The following is a 19793-nucleotide window of genomic DNA, read 5'->3' as shown; positions in this document are numbered from 1 at the left end:
AGAGCTCACGTTTGGTGGTATGAGAGCGCACACTCGGTGGAATGAGAGCTCACACTCAGAGGAATGAGAGCGCACACTCGGTGGAATGAGAGTGCAAACTCGGTGGAATGAGAGTGCACACTCGGTGGAATGAGAGCACACACTTGGTGGAATGAGAGCGCACACTCGGTGGAATGAGATCGCACACTCAAAGGAATGAGAGTGCACACTCGGTGGAATGAGAGTGCGCACACAGTGGAAAGAGAGCACACACTCGGTGGAATGAGAGCACACACTCGGTGGAATGAGAGCGCACAATCGCTGGAAAGAGATCACACACTCAGAGGAATGAGAGCGCACACTCGGTGGAATGAAAGTATACACTCGGTGGAATCAGAGCGCACACTCGGTGGAATAAGAATGCACACTCGGTGGAATGAGAGTGCACACTCGGTGGAATGAGAATGCACATTCACTGGAATGAGAGTGCATACTCGGTGGAACGAGAGCGTACACTCGGTGGAATGAGAGCTCGCACTCGGTGGAATGAGAATGCGCACTCGGTGGAATGAGAATGCACACTCGGTGGAATGAGAGCTCACACTCAGTGGAATGAGAACACACACTCAGTGGAAAGAGAGCTCGCACGCAGTGGAATGAGAGCTCACACTGGGTGGAATGAGAGCTCACACTCGGTGGAATGAGAATGCACACTTGGTGGAATGAGAGCTCACACTCAGTGGAATGAGAGCTCACACTCAGTGGAATGAGAGATCACACTCAGTGGAATGAGAGCTCACACTCAGTGGAAAGAGAGCACACACTCAGTGGAATGAGAGTGCACACTCGGTGGAATGAGAGCTCACACTGGGTGGAATGAGAGCGCACACTCGGTGGAATGAGCATGCTCATTCGCTGGAATGAGAGTGCACATTCGGTGGAATGAGAGCTCACACTCGGTGGAATGAGAGTGCCCACTTGGTGGAATGAGAGCTCACACTCGGTGGAATGAGAATGCACACTCGGTGGAATGAGAGCTCACACTCAGTGGAATGAGAACGCACACTCAGTGGAAAGAGAGCTCACACTCAGTGGAATGAGAGCTCACACTCGGTGGAATGAGAATGCACATTCGTTGGAATGAGAGCGCACATTCGGTGGAATGAGAGCGCACACTCGGTGGAATGAGAGTGCACATTCGGTGGAATGAGAGCGCACACTTGGTGGAATGATAGCTCACACTCGGTGGAATGACAGCGCACATTCGGTGGAATTAGAGCTCACACTTGGTGGAAAGAGTGCGTACACTCGGTGGAATGAGATAGCACGCTCAGAGGAATGAGAGCGCACACTTGGTCGAATGAGAGCAAACACCCGGTGGAATGAGAGTGCAAACTCGGTGGATTGAGAGCGCACACTCGGTGGAATGAGAGCTCAAACTCGGTGGAATGAGAGCGTACACTCGGTGGAATGAGAGCTCACACTCAGTGGATTGAGAATGCACACTCAGAGGAATGAGAATGCACAATCAGGGGAATGAGATCGCACACTCAGAGAAATGAGAGCGCACACTCGATGGAATGAGAGTGCACACTCGGTGGAATGAGAGCGCACACTCAGTGGAATAAGAGGGCACACTCGGTGGAATGAGAGCGCACTTTCAGTGGAATGAGAGCTCACACTCGGTGGAAAGAGAATGCACATTTTCTGGAATGAGAGCACACATTCGCTGGAATGAGAACGCACACTCGGTGGAATGAGAGCGCACAGTCAGTGGAATGAGAGCCCACACTCATTGGAATGAGAGCACACACTCGGTGGAATGAGAGCGCACATTCGGTGGAATGAGAGCGCACACTCGGTGGAATGATAGCTCACAATCGGTGGAATGACAGCACACAAACGGTGGAATTAGAGCTCACACTTGGTGGAATGATAGCGTACACTCAGAGGATTGAGAGCGCACACTTGGTGGAATGAGAGCAAAAGCCCAGTGGAATGAGAGTGCAAACTCGATGGAATGAGAGCGCACACTCGTTGGAATGGGACTGCACATTCGGTGGAATGAGAGGTCAAACTCGGTGGAATGAGAGTGCACACTCGGTGGAATGAGAATGCACACTCGGTGGAATGAGAGCTCACACTCAGTGGAATGACAACGCACACTCAGTGGAAAGAGAGCTCACACTCAGTGGAATGAGAGTTCACACTCGGTGGAATGAGAGCTCACTTTCGGTGGAATGAGACCTCAAACTCAGTGGAATGAGAGCGCACACTCAGTGGAATGAGAGCTCACACTCAGTGGAATGAGAGCTCACACTCGGTGGAATGAGAATGCACATTCGTTGGAATGAGAGCGCACATTCGGTGGAATGAGAGCCCACACTCGGTGGAATGAGAGTGCACATTCAGTGGAATGAGAGCGCACACTTGGTGGAATGATAGCTCACACTCGGTGGAATGACAGCGCACATTCGGTGGAATTAGAGCTCACACTTGGTGGAAAGAGTGCGTACACTCGGTGGAATGAGATAGCACGCTCAGAGGAATGAGAGCGCACACTTGGTGGAATGAGAGCAAACACCCGGTGGAATGAGAGTGCAAACTCGGTGGATTGAGAGCGCACACTCGGTGGAATGGGACTGCACACTCGGTGGAATGAGAGCTCAAACTCGGTGGAATGAGAGCGTACACTCGGTGGAATGAGAGCTCACACTCAGTGGATTGAGAATGCACACTCAGAGGAATGAGAATGCACAATCAGGGGAATGAGATCGCACACTCAGAGAAATGAGAGCGCACACTCGATGGAATGAGAGTGCACACTCGGTGGAATGAGAGCGCACACTCAGTGGAATAAGAGGGCACACTCGGTGGAATGAGAGCGCACTTTCAGTGGAATGAGAGCTCACACTCGGTGGAAAGAGAATGCACATTTTCTGGAATGAGAGCACACATTCGCTGGAATGAGAGCGCACACTCGGTGGAATGAGAGCGCACATTCAGTGGAATGAGAGCCCACACTCATTGGAATGAGAGCACACACTCAGTGGAATGAGAGCGCACATTCGGTGGAATGAGAGCGCACACTCGGTGGAATGATAGCTCACAATCGGTGGAATGACAGCACACAAACGGTGGAATTAGAGCTCACACTTGGTGGAATGATAGCGTACACTCAGAGGATTGAGAGCGCACACTTGGTGGAATGAGAGCAAAAGCCCAGTGGAATGAGAGGGCAAACTCGATGGAATGAGAGCGCACACTCGTTGGAATGGGACTGCACATTCGGTGGAATGAGAGGTCAAACTCGGTGGAATGAGAGCGTACACTCGGTGGAATGAGAGCTCACACTCAGTGGATTGAGAATGCACACTCAGAGGAATGAGAATGCACAATCAGGGGAATGAGATCGCACACTCAGAGAAATGAGAGCGCACACTCGATGGAATGAGAGTGCACACTCGGTGGAATGAGAGCGCACACTCAGTGGAATAAGAGGGCACACTCGGTGGAATGAGAGCGCACTTTCAGTGGAATGAGAGCTCACACTCGGTGGAAAGAGAATGCACATTTTCTGGAATGAGAGCACACATTCGCTGGAATGAGAGCGCACACTCGGTGGAATGAGAGCGCACATTCAGTGGAATGAGAGCCCACACTCATTGGAATGAGAGCACACACTCGGTGGAATGAGAGCGCACATTCGGTGGAATGAGAGCGCACACTCGGTGGAATGATAGCTCACAATCGGTGGAATGACAGCACACAAACGGTGGAATTAGAGCTCACACTTGGTGGAATGATAGCGTACACTCAGAGGATTGAGAGCGCACACTTGGTGGAATGAGAGCAAAAGCCCAGTGGAATGAGAGTGCAAACTCGATGGAATGAGAGCGCACACTCGTTGGAATGGGACTGCACATTCGGTGGAATGAGAGGTCAAACTCGGTGGAATGAGAGTGCACACTCGGTGGAATGAGAATGCACACTCGGTGGAATGAGAGCTCACACTCAGTGGAATGACAACGCACACTCAGTGGAAAGAGAGCTCACACTCAGTGGAATGAGAGATCACACTCGGTGGAATGAGAGCTCACTTTCGGTGGAATGAGACCTCAAACTCAGTGGAATGAGAGCGCACACTCAGTGGAATGAGAGCTCACACTCAGTAGAATGAGAGCTCACACTCAGTGGAAAGAGAGCACACACTCAGTGGAATGAGAGCACACACTCAGTGGAATGAGAGCGCACACTCGGTGGAATGAGAGCGCACACTCGGTGGAATGAGAGCTCACACTCAGTGGAATGAGAGCACAAACTCGGAGGAATGAGAGCGCACACTCAGTGGAATGAGAGCGCACACTCGTGGAATGAGAGCTCATACTCAGTGGAATGAGAGCCCACACTTGGTGAAATGAGAGCTCACACTCGGTGGAATGAGAGTGCACACTCGGTGGAATGAGAGCTCACACTCAGTGGAATGAGAGCCCACACTCGGTGGAATGCGAGCGAAAACTCAGTGGAATGAGAGCACAAAATCGGTGGAATGAGAACACACACTCAGTGGAATGAGAGCGCTCACCTGGTGGATTAAGAGCTCACACTCGTTGGAATGAGAGCATACACTCGGTGGAATGAGAGCTCACAATCGGTGGAATGAGAGCGCACATTCGGTGGAATGAGAGCGCACACTCGGTGGAATGACAGCGCACATTAGGTGGAATGAGAGCTCACACTCGGTGGAATGAGAGCTCACACTCGGTGGAATGAGAGCTCACATTCGGTGGAATGAGAGCTCACACTCGTTGGAATGAGAGCACACACTCGGTGGAATGAGAATGCACATTCTTTGGAATGAAAGCACACACTCGGAGGAATGAGAGCTCAAACCCGGTGGAATGAGAGCGCACACTCGGTGGAATGAGAGCTCACACCCGGTGGAATGAGAGTGCACATTCGGTGGAATGATAGGTCACACTCGGTGGAATGACAGCGCACATTAGGTGGAATGAGAGCTCACACTCGGTGGAATGAGAGCTCACATTCAGTGGTATGAGAGTGCACACTCGGTGGAATGAGAATGCACATTCGCTGGAATGAGAGCTCACACTCAGAGGAATGAGAGCACACACTTGGTGGAATGAGAGTGCAAACTTGGTGGAATGAGAGTGCACACTCGATGGAATGAAAGCTCACACTCATTGGAATAAAAGCACACACTCGGTGGAATGAGAATGCACACTCGGTGGAATGAGAGCGCACATTCGGCGGAATGAGAGCTCACACTCAGAGGAATGAGAGCACACACTTGGTGGAATTAGAGCTCACACTCGGTGGAATGAGAGCGCACACTCGGTGGAATGAGAGCTCACGTTTGGTGGTATGAGAGCGCACACTCGGTGGAATGAGAGCTCACACTCAGAGGAATGAGAGCGCACACTCGGTGGAATGAGAGTGCAAACTCGGTGGAATGAGAGTGCACACTCGGTGGAATGAGAGCACACACTTGGTGGAATGAGAGCGCACACTCGGTGGAATGAGATCGCACACTCAAAGGAATGAGAGTGCACACTCGGTGGAATGAGAGTGCGCACACAGTGGAAAGAGAGCACACACTCGGTGGAATGAGAGCACACACTCGGTGGAATGAGAGCGCACAATCGCTGGAAAGAGATCACACACTCAGAGGAATGAGAGCGCACACTCGGTGGAATGAAAGTATACACTCGGTGGAATCAGAGCGCACACTCGGTGGAATAAGAATGCACACTCGGTGGAATGAGAGTGCACACTCGGTGGAATGAGAATGCACATTCACTGGAATGAGAGTGCATACTCGGTGGAACGAGAGCGTACACTCGGTGGAATGAGAGCTCGCACGCGGTGGAATGAGAATGCGCACTCGGTGGAATGAGAATGCACACTCGGTGGAATGAGAGCTCACACTCAGTGGAATGAGAACACACACTCAGTGGAAAGAGAGCTCGCACGCAGTGGAATGAGAGCTCACACTGGGTGGAATGAGAGCTCACACTCGGTGGAATGAGAATGCACACTTGGTGGAATGAGAGCTCACACTCAGTGGAATGAGAGCTCACACTCAGTGGAATGAGAGATCACACTCAGTGGAATGAGAGCTCACACTCAGTGGAAAGAGAGCACACACTCAGTGGAATGAGAGTGCACACTCGGTGGAATGAGAGCTCACACTGGGTGGAATGAGAGCGCACACTCGGTGGAATGAGCATGCTCATTCGCTGGAATGAGAGTGCACATTCGGTGGAATGAGAGCTCACACTCGGTGGAATGAGAGTGCCCACTTGGTGGAATGAGAGCTCACACTCGGTGGAATGAGAATGCACACTCGGTGGAATGAGAGCTCACACTCAGTGGAATGAGAACGCACACTCAGTGGAAAGAGAGCTCACACTCAGTGGAATGAGAGCTCACACTCGGTGGAATGAGAATGCACATTCGTTGGAATGAGAGCGCACATTCGGTGGAATGAGAGCGCACACTCGGTGGAATGAGAGTGCACAGTCGGTGGAATGAGAGCGCACACTTGGTGGAATGATAGCTCACACTCGGTGGAATGACAGCGCACATTCGGTGGAATTAGAGCTCACACTTGGTGGAAAGAGTGCGTACACTCGGTGGAATGAGATAGCACGCTCAGAGGAATGAGAGCGCACACTTGGTCGAATGAGAGCAAACACCCGGTGGAATGAGAGTGCAAACTCGGTGGATTGAGAGCGCACACTCGGTGGAATGGGACTGCACACTCGGTGGAATGAGAGCTCAAACTCGGTGGAATGAGAGCGTACACTCAGTGGAATGAGAGCTCACACTCAGTGGATTGAGAATGCACACTCAGAGGAATGAGAATGCACAATCAGGGGAATGAGATCGCACACTCAGAGAAATGAGAGCGCACACTCGATGGAATGAGAGTGCACACTCGGTGGAATGAGAGCGCACACTCAGTGGAATAAGAGGGCACACTCGGTGGAATGAGAGCGCACTTTCAGTGGAATGAGAGCTCACACTCGGTGGAAAGAGAATGCACATTTTCTGGAATGAGAGCACACATTCGCTGGAATGAGAGCGCACACTCGGTGGAATGAGAGCGCACATTCAGTGGAATGAGAGCCCACACTCATTGGAATGAGAGCACACACTCAGTGGAATGAGAGCGCACATTCGGTGGAATGAGAGCGCACACTCGGTGGAATGATAGCTCACAATCGGTGGAATGACAGCACACAAACGGTGGAATTAGAGCTCACACTTGGTGGAATGATAGCGTACACTCAGAGGATTGAGAGCGCACACTTGGTGGAATGAGAGCAAAAGCCCAGTGGAATGAGAGGGCAAACTCGATGGAATGAGAGCGCACACTCGTTGGAATGGGACTGCACATTCGGTGGAATGAGAGGTCAAACTCGGTGGAATGAGAGTGCACACTCTGTGGAATGAGAATGCAAACTTGGTGGAATGAGAGCGCACATTCGGTGGAATGGGAGTGCACACTCGGTGGAATAAGAATGCATACTCGGTGGAATGAGAGTGCACACTCGGTGGAATGAGAATGCACATTCACTGGAATGAGAGCGCACACTCGGTGGAATGGGAGTGCACACTCAGTGGAATCAGAGGGCACACTCGGTGGAATAAGAATGCACACTCGGTGGAATGAGAGTGCACACTCGGTGGAATGAGAATGCACATTCACTGGAATGAGAGTGCACACTCGGTGGAATGAGAACTCAAACTCTGTGGAATGAGAGTGCACACTCGGTGGAATGAGAATGCACATTCGCCTGAATGAGAGTGCACATTTGGTGGAATGAGAATTCACACTCGGTGGAATGAGAGTGCACACTCGGTGGAATGAGAGTGCACACACAGTGGAAAGAGAGCACAAACTCGGTGGAATGAGAGCACACACTCGGTGGAATGAGAGCGCACAATCACTAGAAAGAGATCACACACTCAGAGCAATGAGAGCGCACACTCGGTGGAATAAGAATGCACACTCGGTGGAATGAGAGTGCACACTCGGTGGAATGAGAATGCACATTCACTGGAATGAGAGTGCACACTCGATGGAATGAGAGCATACACTCGGTGGAATGAGAGCTCACACTCCGTGGAATGAGAGCTCACATTCAGTGGTATGAGAGTGCACACTCGGTGGAATGAGAATGAACATTCACTGGAATGAGAGCTCACACTCAGAGGAATGAGAGCACACACTTGGTGGAATGAGAGCGCACACTCAGTGGAATAAGAGGGCACACTCAGTGAAATGAGAGAGCACACTCGATGGAATGGAAGCGCACACTCGGTGGAATGAGAGCGCACACTCGATGGAATGAGAGTGCACACTCGGTGGAATGAGAGTGCACACTCGGTGGAATGAGAGCGCACACTCGGTGGAATGAGAGCGCACACATGGTGTAATGAGAGCGCACACTCGGTGGAATGAGAGCTCACGCTCGGTTGAATGAGAGTGCACACTCGGTGGAATGAGATCGCACAATCAGAGGAATGAGAGAGCACACTCGATGGAATGAGAGTGCACACTCGGTGGAATGAGAACGCACACTCGGTGGAATGAGAGTCCACACTCGGTGGAAAAAGAATGCACATTCGCTGGAATGAGAGCGCACACTCGGTGGAATGAGAGTACACACTCGGTGGAATGGAAGCGCACACTCGGTGGAATGAGAGCGCACACTCGGTGGAATGAGAGCGCACACTCGGTGGAATGAGAGTGCACACTCGGTGGAATGAGAGCGCACTCTTGGTGGAATGAGAGTGCATACTCCGTGTAATGAGAGTGCACACTCGGTGCAATGAGAGCGCACGCTCGGTGGAATGAGATTGCACAGTCAGAGTAATGAGAACGCAAACCCGGTGGAATGAGCGGGCACCCTCGGTGGAATGGAAGCACACACTCGGTGGAATGAGAGCACACACTCGAAGGAATGAGAGTGCACACTCGGTGGAATGAGAGCGCACACTCGGTGGAATAAGAATGCGCACTCGGTGGAATGAGAGTGCACACTCGGTGGAATGAGAATGCACATTCATTGGAATGAGACTGCACACTCGGTGGAATGAGAGCTCAGACTCGGTGGACTGAGAGTGCACACTCGGTGGAATGAGAATGCAAACTTGGTGGAATGAGAGCGCACAACCGGTTGAATGGGAGTGTACACTCGGTGGAATCAGAGTGCCCACTCAGTGGAATCAGAGCGCACACTCGGTGAAATAAGAATGCACACTTGGTGGAATGAGAGTGCACACTCGGTGGAATGAGAATGCACATTCGCTGGAATGAGAGTGCACACTCGGTGGAATGAGAGCTCACACTCGGTGGAATGAGAGCGCACACTCGGTGGAATGAGCATGCACATTCGCCTGAATGAGAGTGCACATTTGGTGGAATGAGAGTTCACACTCGGTGGAATGAGAGTGCACACTCAGTAGAATGAGAGCTCACACTCGGTGGAATGAGATCGCACACTCAAAGGAATGAGAGCTCACACTCGGTGGAATGAGAGTTCGCACCCAGTGGAAAGAGAGCACAAACTCAGTGGAATGAGAGCACACACTCGGTGGAATGAGAGCACACAATCACTGGAAAGAGATCAAACACTCAGAGCAATGAGAGCGCACACTCGGTGGAATAAGAATGCACACTCGGTGGAATGAGAGTGCACACTCGGTGGAATGAGAATGCACATTCACTGGAATGAGAGTGCACACTCGATGGAATGAGAGCATACACTCGGTGGAATGAGAGCTCACACTCCGTGGAATGAGAGCTCACATTCAGTGGTATGAGAGTGCACACTCGGTGGAATGAGAATGAACATTCACTGGAATGAGAGCTCACACTCAGAGGAATGAGAGCACACACTTGGTGGAATGAGAGCGCACACTCAGTGGAATAAGAGGGCACACTCAGTGAAATGAGAGAGCACACTCGATGGAATGGAAGCGCACACTCGGTGGAATGAGAGCGCACACTCTGTGGAATGAGAGTGCACACTCGGTGGAATGAGAGTGCACACTCGGTGGAATGAGAGCGCACACTCGGTGGAATGAGAGCGCACACACGGTGTAATGAGAGCGCACACTCGGTGGAATGAGAGCTCACGCTCGGTTGAATGAGAGTGCACACTCGGTGGAATGAGATCGCACAATCAGAGGAATGAGAGAGCACACTCGATGGAATGAGAGTGCACACTCGGTGGAATGAGAACGCACACTCGGTGGAATGAGAGTCCACACTCGGTGGAAAAAGAATGCACAGTCGCTGGAATGAGAGCGCACACTCGGTGGAATGAGAGTACACACTCGGTGGAATGGAAGCGCACACTCGGTGGAATGAGAGCGCACACTCGGTGGAATGAGAGCGCACACTCGGTGGAATGAGAGTGCACACTCGGTGGAATGAGAGCGCACTCTTGGTGGAATGAGAGTGCATACTCCGTGTAATGAGAGTGCACACTCGGTGCAATGAGAGCGCACGCTCGGTGGAATGAGATTGCACAGTCAGAGTAATGAGAACGCAAACCCGGTGGAATGAGCGGGCACCCTCGGTGGAATGGAAGCACACACTCGGTGGAATGAGAGCACACACTCGAAGGAATGAGAGTGCACACTCGGTGGAATGAGAGCGCACACTCGGTGGAATAAGAATGCGCACTCGGTGGAATGAGAGTGCACACTCGGTGGAATGAGAATGCACATTCATTGGAATGAGACTGCACACTCGGTGGAATGAGAGCTCAGACTCGGTGGACTGAGAGTGCACACTCGGTGGAATGAGAATGCAAACTTGGTGGAATGAGAGCGCACAACCGGTTGAATGGGAGTGTACACTCGGTGGAATCAGAGTGCCCACTCAGTGGAATCAGAGCGCACACTCGGTGAAATAAGAATGCACACTTGGTGGAATGAGAGTGCACACTCGGTGGAATGAGAATGCACATTCGCTGGAATGAGAGTGCACACTCGGTGGAATGAGAGCTCACACTCGGTGGAATGAGAGCGCACACTCGGTGGAATGAGCATGCACATTCGCCTGAATGAGAGTGCACATTTGGTGGAATGAGAGTTCACACTCGGTGGAATGAGAGTGCACACTCAGTAGAATGAGAGCTCACACTCGGTGGAATGAGATCGCACACTCAAAGGAATGAGAGCTCACACTCGGTGGAATGAGAGTTCGCACCCAGTGGAAAGAGAGCACAAACTCAGTGGAATGAGAGCACACACTCGGTGGAATGAGAGCACACAATCACTGGAAAGAGATCAAACACTCAGAGCAATGAGAGCGCACACTCGGTGGAATAAGAATGCACACTCGGTGGAATGAGAGTGCACACTCGGTGGAATGAGAATGCACATTCACTGGAATGAGAGTGCACACTCGATGGAATGAGAGCGTACACTCAGTGGAATGAGAGCTCACACTCGGTGGATTGAGAATGCAGACTCAGAGGAATGAGAGCGCACAATCGGGGGATTGAGATCGCACACTCAGAGGAATGAGAGCGCACACTCGATGGAATGAGAGTGCACACTCGGTGGAATGAGAGCGCACATTCAGTGGAATAAGAGTGCACACTCAGTGAAATGAGAGAGCACACTCAATGGAAAGGAAGCGCACACTCAGTGGAATGAGAGCGCACACTCGATGGAATGAGAGTGCACACTTGGGGGAATGAGAGCGCACACTCGGTGGAAAGAGAGCGCACACTCGGTGGAATGAGAGTGCACACTCAGAGAAATAAGAGTGCACTCTCAGTGGAATGAGAGCTCACATTCGGTGGAATGAGAGTGCACACTCGGTGGAATGAGAGAGCACACTCGATGGAATGCGAGTGCACACTCGGTGGAATGAGAACGCACACTCGGTGGAGTGAGAGTCCACACTCGGTGGAAAAAGAATGCACATTCGCTGGAATGAGAGCGCACACTCGGTGGAATAAGAATGCGCACTCGGTGGAATGAGAGTGCACAATCGGTGGAATGAGAATGCACATTCATTGGAATGAGACTGCACACTCGGTGGAATGAGAGCTCTAACTCGGTGGACTGAGAGTGCACACTCGGTGTAATGAGAATGCAAACTCGGTGGAATGAGAGCGCACACTCGGTGGAATCAGAGGGCACACTCGGTGGAATGAGAGGGCACTCTTGGTGGAATGAGAGTGCATACTCCGTGTAAGGAGAGTGCACCCTCGGTGGAATGAGAGTCCACACTCGGTGGAAAAAGAATGCACATTCGCTGGAATGAGAGCGCACACTCGGTGGAATAAGAATGCGCACTCGGTGGAATGAGAGTGCACAATCGGTGGAATGAGAATGCACATTCATTGGAATGAGACTGCACACTCGGTGGAATGAGAGCTCTAACTCGGTGGACTGAGAGTGCACACTCGGTGTAATGAGAATGCAAACTCGGTGGAATGAGAACGCACAACCGGTGGAATGGGAGTGCACACTCGGTGGAATCAGAGTGCACACTCAGCGGAATCAGAGCGCACACTCGGTGAAATAAGAATACACACTTGGTGGAATGAGAGTGCACACTCGGTGGAATGAGAATGCACATTCACTGGAATGAGACTGCACACTCAGTGGAATGAGAGCTCAAACTCGGTGGACTGAGAGTGCACACTCGGTGGAATGAGAGCTCACACTCGGTGGAATGAAAGTGCACACTCGGTGGAATGAGAGCTCACACTCAGTGGAATGAGATCGCACACTCAAAGGAATGAGAGCGCACAATCGCTGGGAAGAGATCACACACTCAGAGGAATGAGAGCGCAAACTCGGTGGAATGAAAGTATACACTCGGTGGAATCAGAGCGCACACTCGGTGGAAAAAGAATGCACACTCGCTGGAAAGAGAGTGCACACCCGGTGGAATGAGAATGCACATTCACTGGAATGAGAGTGCATACTCGGTGGAATGAGAGCGTACACTCAGTGGAATGAGAGCCCACACTCGGTGAAATGCGAGCGAAAACTCAGTGGAATGAGAGCACAAAATCGGTGGAATGAGAACACACACTCAGTGGAATGAGAGCGCTCACCTGGTGGATTAAGAGCTCACACTCGTTGGAATGAGAGCATACACTCGGTGGAATGAGAGCTCACAATCGGTGGAATGAGAGCGCACATTCGGTGGAATGAGAGCGCACACTCGGTGGAATGACAGCGCACATTAGGTGGAATGAGAGCTCACACTCGGTGGAATGAGAGCTCACACTCGGTGGAATGAGAGCTCACATTCGGTGGAATGAGAGCTCACACTCGTTGGAATGAGAGCACACACTCGGTGGAATGAGAATGCACATTCTTTGGAATGAAAGCACACACTCGGAGGAATGAGAGCTCAAACCCGGTGGAATGAGAGCGCACACTCGGTGGAATGAGAGCTCACACCCGGTGGAATGAGAGTGCACATTCGGTGGAATGATAGGTCACACTCGGTGGAATGACAGCGCACATTAGGTGGAATGAGAGCTCACACTCGGTGGAATGAGAGCTCACATTCAGTGGTATGAGAGTGCACACTCGGTGGAATGAGAATGCACATTCGCTGGAATGAGAGCTCACACTCAGAGGAATGAGAGCACACACTTGGTGGAATGAGAGCGCAAACTTGGTGGAATGAGAGTGCACACTCGATGGAATGAAAGCTCACACTCATTGGAATAAAAGCACACACTCGGTGGAATGAGAATGCACACTCGGTGGAATGAGAGCGCACATTCGGTGGAATGAGAGCTCACACTCAGAGGAATGAGAGCACACACTTGGTGGAATTAGAGCTCACACTCGGTGGAATGAGAGCGCACACTCGGTGGAATGAGAGCTCACGTTTGGTGGTATGAGAGCGCACACTCGGTGGAATGAGAGCTCACACTCAGAGGAATGAGAGCGCACACTCGGTGGAATGAGAGTGCAAACTCGGTGGAATGAGAGTGCACACTCGGTGGAATGAGAGCACACACTTGGTGGAATGAGAGCGCACACTCGGTGGAATGAGATCGCACACTCAAAGGAATGAGAGTGCACACTCGGTGGAATGAGAGTGCGCACACAGTGGAAAGAGAGCACACACTCGGTGGAATGAGAGCACACACTCGGTGGAATGAGAGCGCACAATCGCTGGAAAGAGATCACACACTCAGAGGAATGAGAGCGCACACTCGGTGGAATGAAAGTATACACTCGGTGGAATCAGAGCGCACACTCGGTGGAATAAGAATGCACACTCGGTGGAATGAGAGTGCACACTCGGTGGAATGAGAATGCACATTCACTGGAATGAGAGTGCATACTCGGTGGAACGAGAGCGTACACTCGGTGGAATGAGAGCTCGCACTCGGTGGAATGAGAATGCGCACTCGGTGGAATGAGAATGCACACTCGGTGGAATGAGAGCTCACACTCAGTGGAATGAGAACACACACTCAGTGGAAAGAGAGCTCGCACGCAGTGGAATGAGAGCTCACACTGGGTGGAATGAGAGCTCACACTCGGTGGAATGAGAATGCACACTTGGTGGAATGAGAGCTCACACTCAGTGGAATGAGAGATCACACTCAGTGGAATGAGAGCTCACACTCAGTGGAAAGAGAGCACACACTCAGTGGAATGAGAGTGCACACTCGGTGGAATGAGAGCTCACACTGGGTGGAATGAGAGCGCACACTCGGTGGAATGAGCATGCTCATTCGCTGGAATGAGAGTGCACATTCGGTGGAATGAGAGCTCACACTCGGTGGAATGAGAGTGCCCACTTGGTGGAATGAGAGCTCACACTCGGTGGAATGAGAATGCACACTCGGTGGAATGAGAGCTCACACTCAGTGGAATGAGAACGCACACTCAGTGGAAAGAGAGCTCACACTCAGTGGAATGAGAGCTCACACTCGGTGGAATGAGAATGCACATTCGTTGGAATGAGAGCGCACATTCGGTGGAATGAGAGCGCACACTCGGTGGAATGAGAGTGCACATTCGGTGGAATGAGAGTGCACACTTGGGGGAATGAGAGCGCACACTCGGTGGAAAGAGAGCGCACACTCGGTGGAATGAGAGTGCACACTCAGAGAAATAAGAGTGCACTCTCAGTGGAATGAGAGCTCACATTCGGTGGAATGAGAGTGCACACTCGGTGGAATGAGAGAGCACACTCGATGGAATGCGAGTGCACACTCGGTGGAATGAGAACGCACACTCGGTGGAGTGAGAGTCCACACTCGGTGGAAAAAGAATGCACATTCGCTGGAATGAGAGCGCACACTCGGTGGAATAAGAATGCGCACTCGGTGGAATGAGAGTGCACAATCGGTGGAATGAGAATGCACATTCATTGGAATGAGACTGCACACTCGGTGGAATGAGAGCTCTAACTCGGTGGACTGAGAGTGCACACTCGGTGTAATGAGAATGCAAACTCGGTGGAATGAGAGCGCACACTCGGTGGAATCAGAGGGCACACTCGGTGGAATGAGAGGGCACTCTTGGTGGAATGAGAGTGCATACTCCGTGTAAGGAGAGTGCACCCTCGGTGGAATGAGAGTCCACACTCGGTGGAAAAAGAATGCACATTCGCTGGAATGAGAGCGCACACTCGGTGGAATAAGAATGCGCACTCGGTGGAATGAGAGTGCACAATCGGTGGAATGAGAATGCACATTCATTGGAATGAGACTGCACACTCGGTGGAATGAGAGCTCTAACTCGGTGGACTGAGAGTGCACACTCGGTGTAATGAGAATGCAAACTCGGTGGAATGAGAACGCACAACCGGTGGAATGGGAGTGCACACTCGGTGGAATCAGAGTGCACACTCAGCGGAATCAGAGCGCACACTCGGTGAAATAAGAATACACACTTGGTGGAATGAGAGTGCACACTCGGTGGAATGAGAATGCACATTCACTGGAATGAGACTGCACACTCAGTGGAATGAGAGCTCAAACTCGGTGGACTGAGAGTGCACACTCGGTGGAATGAGAGCTCACACTCGGTGGAATGAAAGTGCACACTCGGTGGAATGAGAGCTCACACTCAGTGGAATGAGATCGCACACTCAAAGGAATGAGAGCGCACAATCGCTGGGAAGAGATCACACACTCAGAGGAATGAGAGCGCAAACTCGGTGGAATGAAAGTATACACTCGGTGGAATCAGAGCGCACACTCGGTGGAAAAAGAATGCACACTCGCTGGAAAGAGAGTGCACACCCGGTGGAATGAGAATGCACATTCACTGGAATGAGAGTGCATACTCGGTGGAATGAGAGCGTACACTCAGTGGAATGAGAGCCCACACTCGGTGAAATGCGAGCGAAAACTCAGTGGAATGAGAGCACAAAATCGGTGGAATGAGAACACACACTCAGTGGAATGAGAGCGCTCACCTGGTGGATTAAGAGCTCACACTCGTTGGAATGAGAGCATACACTCGGTGGAATGAGAGCTCACAATCGGTGGAATGAGAGCGCACATTCGGTGGAATGAGAGCGCACACTCGGTGGAATGACAGCGCACATTAGGTGGAATGAGAGCTCACACTCGGTGGAATGAGAGCTCACACTCGGTGGAATGAGAGCTCACATTCGGTGGAATGAGAGCTCACACTCGTTGGAATGAGAGCACACACTCGGTGGAATGAGAATGCACATTCTTTGGAATGAAAGCACACACTCGGAGGAATGAGAGCTCAAACCCGGTGGAATGAGAGCGCACACTCGGTGGAATGAGAGCTCACACCCGGTGGAATGAGAGTGCACATTCGGTGGAATGATAGGTCACACTCGGTGGAATGACAGCGCACATTAGGTGGAATGAGAGCTCACACTCGGTGGAATGAGAGCTCACATTCAGTGGTATGAGAGTGCACACTCGGTGGAATGAGAATGCACATTCGCTGGAATGAGAGCTCACACTCAGAGGAATGAGAGCACACACTTGGTGGAATGAGAGCGCAAACTTGGTGGAATGAGAGTGCACACTCGATGGAATGAAAGCTCACACTCATTGGAATAAAAGCACACACTCGGTGGAATGAGAATGCACACTCGGTGGAATGAGAGCGCACATTCGGTGGAATGAGAGCTCACACTCAGAGGAATGAGAGCACACACTTGGTGGAATTAGAGCTCACACTCGGTGGAATGAGAGCGCACACTCGGTGGAATGAGAGCTCACGTTTGGTGGTATGAGAGCGCACACTCGGTGGAATGAGAGCTCACACTCAGAGGAATGAGAGCGCACACTCGGTGGAATGAGAGTGCAAACTCGGTGGAATGAGAGTGCACACTCGGTGGAATGAGAGCACACACTTGGTGGAATGAGAGCGCACACTCGGTGGAATGAGATCGCACACTCAAAGGAATGAGAGTGCACACTCGGTGGAATGAGAGTGCGCACACAGTGGAAAGAGAGCACACACTCGGTGGAATGAGAGCACACACTCGGTGGAATGAGAGCGCACAATCGCTGGAAAGAGATCACACACTCAGAGGAATGAGAGCGCACACTCGGTGGAATGAAAGTATACACTCGGTGGAATCAGAGCGCACACTCGGTGGAATAAGAATGCACACTCGGTGGAATGAGAGTGCACACTCGGTGGAATGAGAATGCACATTCACTGGAATGAGAGTGCATACTCGGTGGAACGAGAGCGTACACTCGGTGGAATGAGAGCTCGCACTCGGTGGAATGAGAATGCGCACTCGGTGGAATGAGAATGCACACTCGGTGGAATGAGAGCTCACACTCAGTGGAATGAGAACACACACTCAGTGGAAAGAGAGCTCGCACGCAGTGGAATGAGAGCTCACACTGGGTGGAATGAGAGCTCACACTCGGTGGAATGAGAATGCACACTTGGTGGAATGAGAGCTCACACTCAGTGGAATGAGAGATCACACTCAGTGGAATGAGAGCTCACACTCAGTGGAAAGAGAGCACACACTCAGTGGAATGAGAGTGCACACTCGGTGGAATGAGAGCTCACACTGGGTGGAATGAGAGCGCACACTCGGTGGAATGAGCATGCTCATTCGCTGGAATGAGAGTGCACATTCGGTGGAATGAGAGCTCACACTCGGTGGAATGAGAGTGCCCACTTGGTGGAATGAGAGCTCACACTCGGTGGAATGAGAATGCACACTCGGTGGAATGAGAGCTCACACTCAGTGGAATGAGAACGCACACTCAGTGGAAAGAGAGCTCACACTCAGTGGAATGAGAGCTCACACTCGGTGGAATGAGAATGCACATTCGTTGGAATGAGAGCGCACATTCGGTGGAATGAGAGCGCACACTCGGTGGAATGAGAGTGCACATTCGGTGGAATGAGAGCGCACACTTGGTGGAATGATAGCTCACACTCGGTGGAATGACAGCGCACATTCGGTGGAATTAGAGCTCACACTTGGTGGAAAGAGTGCGTACACTCGGTGGAATGAGATAGCACGCTCAGAGGAATGAGAGCGCACACTTGGTCGAATGAGAGCAAACACCCGGTGGAATGAGAGTGCAAACTCGGTGGATTGAGAGCGCACACTCGGTGGAATGGGACTGCACACTCGGTGGAATGAGAGCTCAAACTCGGTGGAATGAGAGCGTACACTCGGTGGAATGAGAGCTCACACTCAGTGGATTGAGAATGCACACTCAGAGGAATGAGAATGCACAATCAGGGGAATGAGATCGCACACTCAGAGAAATGAGAGCGCACACTCGATGGAATGAGAGTGCACACTCGGTGGAATGAGAGCGCACACTCAGTGGAATAAGAGGGCACACTCGGTGGAATGAGAGCGCACTTTCAGTGGAATGAGAGCTCACACTCGGTGGAAAGAGAATGCACATTTTCTGGAATGAGAGCACACATTCGCTGGAATGAGAGCGCACACTCGGTGGAATGAGAGCGCACATTCAGTGGAATGAGAGCCCACACTCATTGGAATGAGAGCACACACTCAGTGGAATGAGAGCGCACATTCGGTGGAATGAGAGCGCACACTCGGTGGAATGATAGCTCACAATCGGTGGAATGACAGCACACAAACGGTGGAATTAGAGCTCACACTTGGTGGAATGATAGCGTACACTCAGAGGATTGAGAGCGCACACTTGGTGGAATGAGAGCAAAAGCCCAGTGGAATGAGAGGGCAAACTCGATGGAATGAGAGCGCACACTCGTTGGAATGGGACTGCACATTCGGTGGAATGAGAGGTCAAACTCGGTGGAATGAGAGTGCACACTCGGTGGAATAAGAATGCACACTCGGTGGAATGAGAGTGCACACTCGGTGGAATGAGAATGCACATTCACTGGAATGAGAGTGCACACTCGGTGGAATGAGAACTCAAACTCTGTGGAATGAGAGTGCACACTCGGTGGAATGAGAATGCACATTCGCCTGAATGAGAGTGCACATTTGGTGGAATGAGAATTCACACTCGGTGGAATGAGAGTGCACACTCGGTGGAATGAGAGTGCACACACAGTGGAAAGAGAGCACAAACTCGGTGGAATGAGAGCACACACTCGGTGGAATGAGAGCGCACAATCACTAGAAAGAGATCACACACTCAGAGCAATGAGAGCGCACACTCGGTGGAATAAGAATGCACACTCGGTGGAATGAGAGTGCACACTCGGTGGAATGAGAATGCACATTCACTGGAATGAGAGTGCACACTCGATGGAATGAGAGCATACACTCGGTGGAATGAGAGCTCACACTCCGT

The sequence above is a fragment of the Carcharodon carcharias genome, chromosome 30 (assembly GCF_017639515.1).
Source record: "Carcharodon carcharias isolate sCarCar2 chromosome 30, sCarCar2.pri, whole genome shotgun sequence".
In the NCBI taxonomy this organism is placed as follows: Eukaryota; Metazoa; Chordata; class Chondrichthyes; order Lamniformes; family Lamnidae; genus Carcharodon; species Carcharodon carcharias.
The sequence above is the reverse complement of the archived record's forward strand: the minus strand, read 5'-3'. Positions refer to the sequence as shown.